Genomic DNA, 9,388 nt, shown 5'->3' with positions numbered 1-9,388 from the left:
ATCAAAAAGTGTTTCCTGTGTCGAACTGTGCAAAAACAGAATTGTATGTGGAATGTTGGCTTGAATTCTTATGAAAATTTCCTGGTGTGCATGCTCCCAATAATTCAACAATATGCAAATTAGTGAAGAAATTTCAAGAAACTATCTTTGTTGCACAAACTAAGGCCTAGAGAATCTGTGCTTTAACTGAAAATAAATTAGATGAGATGGAGGAGGCCTTGGAAAGAATTTCGAGAAAATCTCTGCGCTGTTTGGCACTTCAAACTGGTGTGTCAAGAGCATCTGCTCACAGAGCTGTGCGCAAACTGAAATTGAAACCGTACTAAATAATGGTAGTGCATCAACTGAGGAACTCGTATACTGTTGTTCAACATCATTATTGCAATTGGCTGATGGGGAAGTTGAGCCTGAGATGCTTTTTTTCTGATGAAGCATGGATGGCTGCATTAGTTAATGCTGGAGCACGAAAATCATTTTGTATTACATCAGCAACCTTCACATGATGTGAAAACAGGAGTGTGGTGTGCAATTAGTGCAAGACCAATCTTGTCCCCCAAAACAACACGTTCTGACAGGTATGTGAACAACATATTGCATCATTTTTAAAATTTTTTTCCTTCTTCGAGAACTAACACCTATGGGAAAGATGTGCAGTTATTTTATGCAGGACAATGCAAGACCATACATTGCCAATGCTTCTATGACACCAGTACAAAGAGCTTTTGATGACAGGATGGTTGTCAGGCCTACTTGTTCTCCAGATTTAAATCCATGTGATATTTATCTTGCAGTAATGTTGAAAAACAAGATGTATCCAACCAATCCTCCACATGCCTGAAAACAAGGTTTAGCCCAGTCATTTCTCAGATTTCGGCAACGGAAATTCGTTGAATTTGCTAAATGTTCATATGACGTCAGGCTGCTCTTACCACAAAGGGACATTTTGAGCACCTACTGTAAAAAAGGTAAGTTTAAGTTAATCAGATGGCAACGTTGTTTATGAATAACTCTCGTGAAGTGCCCGCACAGCCGACTAACGGCGGATTATTGTCAGAGTTGTGTGCAGTGGCGGCCGGTAGCCATACCGCGTAATCCATGGACCCCTCCCATACATCTTTCGTGAGACACCTTGTACTTAAAATGCAGCAGAAAATTAGAGAAAGGAACTAAGGTGCAAAATGCTGATGACTTATTTACAGAAGTAAAACTGGTAGAAGTCACCTTTGGAGAATATCAGTTTGGGTCCCAAAGAAACGCAAGAGGATGTGAGTCTATACAGACCCTACACCTTACCTTATAAGACAATGTTGACTGGATCAACACTGAGTTCCGACGACAGCAGAATAAAGTACAAGAAGCACAAAGTTTCCAACAAGTTGTATAGAAACCAGACAGCAGTTATAAGCGTCTAAAGTTGTGAAAAGAAGTCGTAGTTGAGAAGGGGAGTGAGTGAGGGTTGTTGCCTATCTCTGATATTAAGTCTGTACAATGAGCAAGCCGTAAAGGAAACCAAGGAGAAAATTTGAAACGGAATTAAATTTCATGGAGAAGAAAAATAAGTGAAGTTTGCCATCAACATTATAAATCTATCAGAGATGCAAAGAGCTTGGAAAAGCAATTGAGCAGAATGCCTAAAGTCTTGAAACGAGATTACAACATGAACATCAACAAAACTAAAACAAATGTAATGGAATATAGTCATATTAAATAGTAGTGAAGGGTTCAACTATTTGGGCTGCAAGATAACTGACAAATGCTGAAGCCATAGCAAGAAAAGCATTTCTAAAAAACAGGAACTTGTCAATATCTAATACAAATTTAGCAATGGAAAGTGTAGAATGAGAGTCAACACCTCTACATGGTTAGTAGTAGCATACTGCCAAAACCGAAAATAATGCTAGAAATATGTTTCATTGTCATTGTGCCTGTCGAACTAAATCCCTCTATGTGATCAGTAGCTTTCCATATATTAGGGTGGTTTAAAAAGTTTCGGAATCACTACGAGAGGTCAGTGCTAGCGCAACAAGTTGTTCACATGATATCCAATGGACTGTTGCCTGTAAACATGTGCAATGTCAGTGCTCCTGGAAGATAGCTATGGTGGTGACGTGGCTCTGTTGTTCGTCCCACATAGTGATTTGCGAAAATGGAAAAATCGAGAGTGTTTAAGTACTTCATAAAGAAAGGTATGAAAGCAAAGGGCATTAATACCGATTTTCCGAATACACTGAAGGACTCTACTCCTTCATATACAAGAAACCATTGCAAAAGTGCACAAAAGGCCATGAAGGATCGCCGATTGAAAGTGCATGGAATTGCTTGTGCTTGTCAGATGTCATCTGAAAGGGAATATCACATTTTAAATGTAGAATTCGAAATGAAACAATTATCTGCAAGATGGGTGCCGCTGGATCAAAAACACATGAGAATGGGCATGTCGGAATAATGTTTCGCTCGTTTTAGGAGAAGTGGAAAAGATTTTTTGAGCCGGTTTGTGACCTCAGGTGAAACTTGGGTGCACTACTATACCCCAGAGACAAAACAAGTTACAGCAGTGGAAACATGTTGATTCTCTGCCACCGTAGAAAAAAAGACAGTTCCTTTGGCAGGAAAGGTCATGACATCAGTGCTCTGGGATGAAAAGGGGATTCTGTTTGTAGATTATCTCCAAACTGAGCAAACTATTACCGGAGAATACTATGCTAACGTCCTGGACAAGTTACAACAAAAGATGCGTGAAAAAAGGTCAGGTTTAGCAAGGAAGAAAGTCATTTTCCACAAGACAATGCGTACCCGCACACATGCCGTCGCCATGGCAAAATTACACGAACAAAGGTTTGAATTCTTGCCACACCCATCTCATTCACCTGATATGGCTCCATCAGATTTCCATCTCTTCCCAAAACTGAAAATTTTTTTTGGTGGACGAAGATTCACTTCAGACAAAGAATTTATAGTCGGAGTTGATAAAACATTTTGCAGGCCTGGAGGAAACTAATTTTTGACATGGGATCAAGGCACTGGAACATCGTTTGACTAAATCCATTAATCTACAAGGACACTACATTGAAAAACAAAAAAATTAAGTGATGTATGTACTTTTCTCATATTGTGTTCCAAGAACTATTCCAACCACCTTTGTAGATAAATAAGAAGTCCTGTCTAAAGGTGTGGCCTTGTATACCGTAATTTGCAGTGTCTTCTTGTGAATGTGGCACAGGTTTTCTGTTGTCCAGCATTATTATTAACATTTGACCCAAACAATTACAAAGTCACAGGCAATAGACAAAATAGCTCAGGAATTAGCATTCAGTTTTCCAAATGGCTTAACACCTGGTATGACACCATAAAATTTTCTCCAGATAAACTTTGGCCCCACAACAGTAATAAAGTTGCATGTCAATTTCAAAATTTTTCCGGTGAATTGATATCCAAAAAACTTCAGGCTTGCAGACAGTCATTTAATTCATGCCACAATATTTTCACTCTGCATCTACCAGCTTTATTTACGTGAACAAGTCTTCGACAGCTCACCTGAATATGGCTGTCAAGAGCCTAGTCAAAATATTGTGGGATGAATTAAACAACTACCAACTGCAAGCCCAAAATTTGTTTGAACAAAGTTGCACGATTTAGATGGACAGATTACCCCATCTTCAAACAATTCCCCCACTAGTCCTTTTAATTGCTACATCTGGGGCGATGACAAATGAAAAGATGGTTGTCTCACTGGCACGATAGTTAGAGACTCATATGCCACAACCTATTCCCCTCAGCACGGTGGTAAGTGTTCTAACTGGACCAAGTCACCCACACCTAACTTACATTGGACTACTGTTACAGGGATTTGATAATACTGAAAGAATAATGTCGTGTTCCTACAGAACTGAAATGAGAAATGGTCCTATCCCCAATTAACAATCAAACCCATGATTTTTAATGCCCTCAGACCACAAAATAAAATACGTGGAAAGTCCTCCACCCACCCTCAACATAATTTTCCACATAAAATCATAAATTCTGAAGGTACGTTTAGGTGGGCTGTATTTTATGGAAATATTGCCGTTATTGCAATAGACAGCAATTTTGTGATGTGGCTGGACAATACTGTTGATGTTGCAAGTAGTTGCCAAGGTATTGCCACATTGGCCACCAACTGTGGAGAATATTTTGTACTGTTCCTGCCTGTAAATGTCTCCATCTCGCTCTCAATCTTGTTTCTACGTCTCTCGCCGATAACGCTGCAACCACGTGTTTTTAATACCTTCAACTTGGTCATGAATGTGATTCGTTAGTGTAACTAAACATTGTTTCTGCATTATTATGTAAGTAAAGGCAAACTTAATTTCTAAACACTAGTGTTTCACCTAACCTAGGGTTCTGGTGTCAGATTTGAAAATTGCTCACTAAAATAAATCCTGACAGACACTGAAGCCCTGCTCTATCATTCCTTATTAAAAGACTGATAATACCTGAACGAAATGGAACCCTATGTCGGCGATACGTTTCTGCTCGATATATCCACATCGAAGACCAATACTTTTATTTTATATTATATATTTTTTCACAGTGCTTGGTAAATATGTGAAATTGTAGAAGAACATTATTTTATTTTCATTCTGTGCAGGATTATCACTACTTTTGAGCTTTCATCACGTCTTCTCTTTCTATTTGACTCTGTGAAGCAAGTTAGGTGGCACAAAGTAGGATTACACTAGGGGTGAGGGAGGGGGGGGGGGGTCGTGTGAATGGCCTAACAAGATTTATAATGTGAAGAAATAGCCCTTCAGTTGCGTTAAAAAACAATTTTGAACGTGAATAGTATACTCTCTCTTCCTGTCAACATTCTTCAAAAAACAGTTACTGAAAATTTTGAATAAAAGTCTAAATGACAAGATTGATCCTTGCGGTGCACGGAGACGTATGAGGTGAAATGTTGACGTAATCGGCGTCAGCAACTGAAACTGCAACATTTAACATCACCATGCAATTTTGACACCTCAGCAGGTCGCTGGCGTTGGCAGAAATGAAAAAAACGGACAAATATAACATGTGATGAAAACGACGGACCCATTGGACACCTTTTATTGTGCCACTTACTTGCTGCATGCTATTGTTTGCAAAGTGCTTATCGTCAAATGTGAATGTGCATAGTTTTCCTTTCAATTCGTGCTCCAAAGGAGATAGGCAGAATGCTAGAATGCTGATGTATGGAATATCTAATAATAACTCGATACCCAGGTGCTAGCTCTAAAACCGGCAGTATTTTTACAATGTGCAGACGATATATTTATAGGGCGATGCGTCGATGTATCGATGACCGATAATATTGTTTTAAATATCGGATGCTCTCTGGGATCTGATATCCATTTTAATTTGATGTAATAAGTCAGTGCAAGATAGCTTGTTTTCTAAGATCCAGATACGGCAGCATCCTTCTCCAATAAGTCTACTGTTTTGTTAAACAAAATGCTTGCGTAAATAAATATATTTTATTATGCTTTATTTATTTTGACAAATTAATTTGTCATCTTCAAAAGCTTACAAAATTAGGGTATTATAACTATTGCGACCTTGGCTATGCAGTTTATGTGAAGGACAAAAAGTGTATTAATAAACTAAGTAAGTTTCTGTAATAAATGGAAATGTCGTGTGACCAGGGCCTCCCGTCGGGTAGACTGTTCGCCTGGTGCAGGTCTTTCGATTTGACGCCACTTCGGCGACCTGCGTGTCGATGGGGATGAAATGATGATGATTAGGACAACACAACACCCAGTCCCTGAGCGGAGAAAATCTCCGACCCAGCCGGGAATCGAACCCGGGCCCTTAGGATTGACAGTCTGTCACGCTGACCACTCAGCTACCGGGGCGGACAGTTTCTGTAATATACACACATCAAAAAAAGTTTTGCATCACCTCGGTTCCGACAGTTTCGGAGCCTGTACAGAAAACTGGAATAGAGATCAACATAAACATCATTTCTACCCTTTTTTTTCATGCTGTACCACCACACAGCGAGACCTTCAGAGGTGGTGGTCCAGACTGCTGTACACACTAGTACCTCTAATACCCAATAGCACTGATACTGGTGCATGCCTCTATTCGTTGTAGCATACTATCCACAAGTTCATCAAGGCACTGTTGGTCCAGATTGTCCACTCCTCAACAGCGATTCGGCGTAGATTCCTCAGAGTGGTTGGTGGGTCACGTCGTCCATAAACAGACCTTTTCAATACATCCCAGGCATGTTCGATGGCGTTCAGGTCTGGAGAACATGCTGGCCCCTCTAGTCGAGCGATGTCGTCATCCTGAAGGAACTCATTCGCAAGATGTGCACGATGGGGGTGCGAATTGTCGTCTATGAAGATGAATGCCTCGCCAATATGCTGTCGATATGGTTGCAATATCGGTCGGAGGGTGGCATTCACATATCGTACAGCCATTACAGGGTCTTCCACGTCAACCAGCGGCGTACGTCAACCCCAAATAATGCCACCCCAAAACAGCAGGGAACCTCCACATTGCTACACTCGCTGGACAGTGTGTCTAAGGTGTTCAGCCTGACCGGGTGGCCTCCATACACATCTCAGACGATTGTGTGGCTGAAGGCATATTCGACACTCATCGGTGAAGAGAACGCGATGCCAATCCTGAAATGTCCATTCAGCATGTTGCAGTACCGCGCTGCATGGTGTCGTGGTTGCAGAGACAGATGTCTGGAGTGAAGGTGCGCATCATGCAGCCTATTGTGCACAATCCTTTATTTACATATTCCTCAACTTCCATTAATAACATGTTGAGAATATCTGATGTCTTTTTAAGCTCCTGCTGTTTCAGGTACATTGAACAAGATTTGTCTCTCAATGTGTGATATCCTTTGCAATGCACACAAGTAGTATGGCTTGTACACAGAGTTGCCTAATGGTTACTTCAACATGTACTACAATGGACTTCTGATCGTCACTGAAAGCTTAGGTGACCAAATTGGAGACAACGGAAGCACTGAAACGTCCAAGCAGATTAAAACTGTGTGCCGGACAGAGACTCGAACTCGGGACCTTTGCCTTTTTGCGGGCAAGTGCTCTACCATCTGAGCTACCCAAACACGACTCACGGCCTGTCCTTTCTTTCAGGAGTGCTAGTTCTGCAAGGTTCACAGGAGAGCTTCTGTAAAGTTTGGAAGGTGGGAGACGAGGTGTTGGCAGAAGTGAAGCTGTGAGGACGGGGGGTGAGTCGTGCTTGGGTAGCTCAGATGGTACAGCACTTTCCCTCGAAAGGCAAAGGTCTCGAGTTAAAGTCTCGGTCTGGCGCACAGTTTTAATCTGCCAGCAAGTTTCATATCAGTGCACACTCCAGTGCAGAGTGAAAATGTCATTCTGGGAACGGAAGTGCTGTTTCACAAGACTTAACTGTGCATCGCGTACCACTTATTGAAACATGATCTGGTAAGAACTGTGACGCAAATGTGAGGACACGTGTTTGTTGAGGCACTTTGTGTAGTGTGCATAAGTTATTTATACATTTGAACATCTTTTGAATGTGTGTAACAGGTATTGTACATGGATTCACGTCCTTTAGCTCTTGCTCTGATAGACATTTCTTATAACTTCTCACCAGTAAGTACTGAGACTAGATATATACACTCCTGGAAATTGAAATAAGAACACCGTGAATTCATTGTCCCAGGAAGGGGAAACTTTATTGACACATTCCTGGGGTCAGATACATCACATGATCACACTGACAGAACCACAGGCACATAGACACAGGCAACAGAGCATGCACAATGTCGGCACTAGTACAGTGTATATCCACCTTTCGCAGCAATGCAGGCTGCTATTCTCCCATGGAGACGATCGTAGAGATGCTGGATGTAGTCCTGTGGAACGGCTTGCCATGCAATTTCCACCTGGCACCTCAGTTGGACCAGCGTTCGTGCTGGACGTGCAGACCGCGTGAGACGACGCTTCATCCAGTCCCAAACATGCTCAATGGGGGACAGATCCGGAGATCTTGCTGGCCAGGGTAGTTGACTTACACCTTCTAGAGCACGTTGGGTGGCACGGGATACATGCGGACGTGCATTGTATTGTTGGAACAGCAAGTTCCCTTGCCGGTCTAGGAATGGTAGAATGATGGGTTCGATGACGGTTTGGATGTACCGTGTACTATTCAATGTCCCCTCGACGATCACCAGTGGTGTACGGCCAGTGTAGGAGATCGCTCCCCACACCATGATGCCGGGTGTTGGCCCTGTGTGCCTCGGTCGTATGCAGTCCTGATTGTGGCGCTCACCTGCACGGCGCCAAACATGCATACGACCATCATTGGCACCAAGGCAGAAGCGACTCTCATCGCTGAAGACGACACGTCTCCATTCGTCCCTCCATTCACACCTGTCGCGACACCACTGGAGGCGGGCTGCACGATGTTGGGGCGTGAGCGGAAGACGGCCTAACGGTGTGCGGGACGGTAGCCCAGCTTCATGGAGACGGTTGCGAATGGTCCTCGCCGATACCCCAGGAGCAACAGTGTCCCTAATTTGCTGGGAAGTGGCGGTGCGGTCCCCTATGGCACTGCGTAGGATCCTACGGTCTTGGCGTTACTTCCGTGCGTCGCTGCAGTCCGGTCCCAGGTCGACGGGCACGTGCACCTTCCGCCGACCACTGGCGACAACATCGATGTACTGTGGAGACCTCACGCCCCACGTGTTGAGCGATTCGGCGGTACGTCCACCCGGCCTCCCGCATGCCCACTATACGCCCTCGCTCAAAGTCCATCAACTGCACATACGATTCACGTCCACGCTGTCGCGGCATGCTACCAGTGTGAAAGACTGCGATGGAGCTCCGTATGCCACGGCAAACTGGCTGACACTGACGGCGGCGGTGCACAAATGCTGCGCAGCTAGCGCCATTCTACGGCCAACACCGGGGTTCCTGGTGTGTCCGCTGTGCCGTGCGTGTGATCATTGCTTGTACAGCCCTCTCGCAGTGTCCGGAGCAAGTATGGTGGGTCTGACACACCAGTGTCAATGTGTTCTTTTTTCCATTTCCAGGAGTGTATATGGAACCACCTCTTTGTGTCTCAGTGGTATGTCTTCTACAAATTTATTGGCGGCTGTCCTTGTAGCAAATCAATTCAAATTCTATTCTTCCCAATGATCTCGAGATATGCAATTTTATTATTATAATCAGAGTATGAGGTGTACAGTTTCTCCAGAGCCATGGGATGGTACTTACCAATGTTTCTATAAATTCCCTTGACAAACACACAAAAAAGACCAACTGCATCAGTCTGATATTTGTTGGATTTATTTTGATCATATATTGTACTTACATTTGGATGAGATGTAACTTTCGTCTGTGGGGTCTGTGCTTCTTCCAAT

The sequence above is a fragment of the Schistocerca serialis genome, chromosome 6 (assembly GCF_023864345.2).
Source record: "Schistocerca serialis cubense isolate TAMUIC-IGC-003099 chromosome 6, iqSchSeri2.2, whole genome shotgun sequence".
In the NCBI taxonomy this organism is placed as follows: domain Eukaryota; kingdom Metazoa; phylum Arthropoda; class Insecta; order Orthoptera; family Acrididae; genus Schistocerca; species Schistocerca serialis.
The sequence above is the reverse complement of the archived record's forward strand: the minus strand, read 5'-3'. Positions refer to the sequence as shown.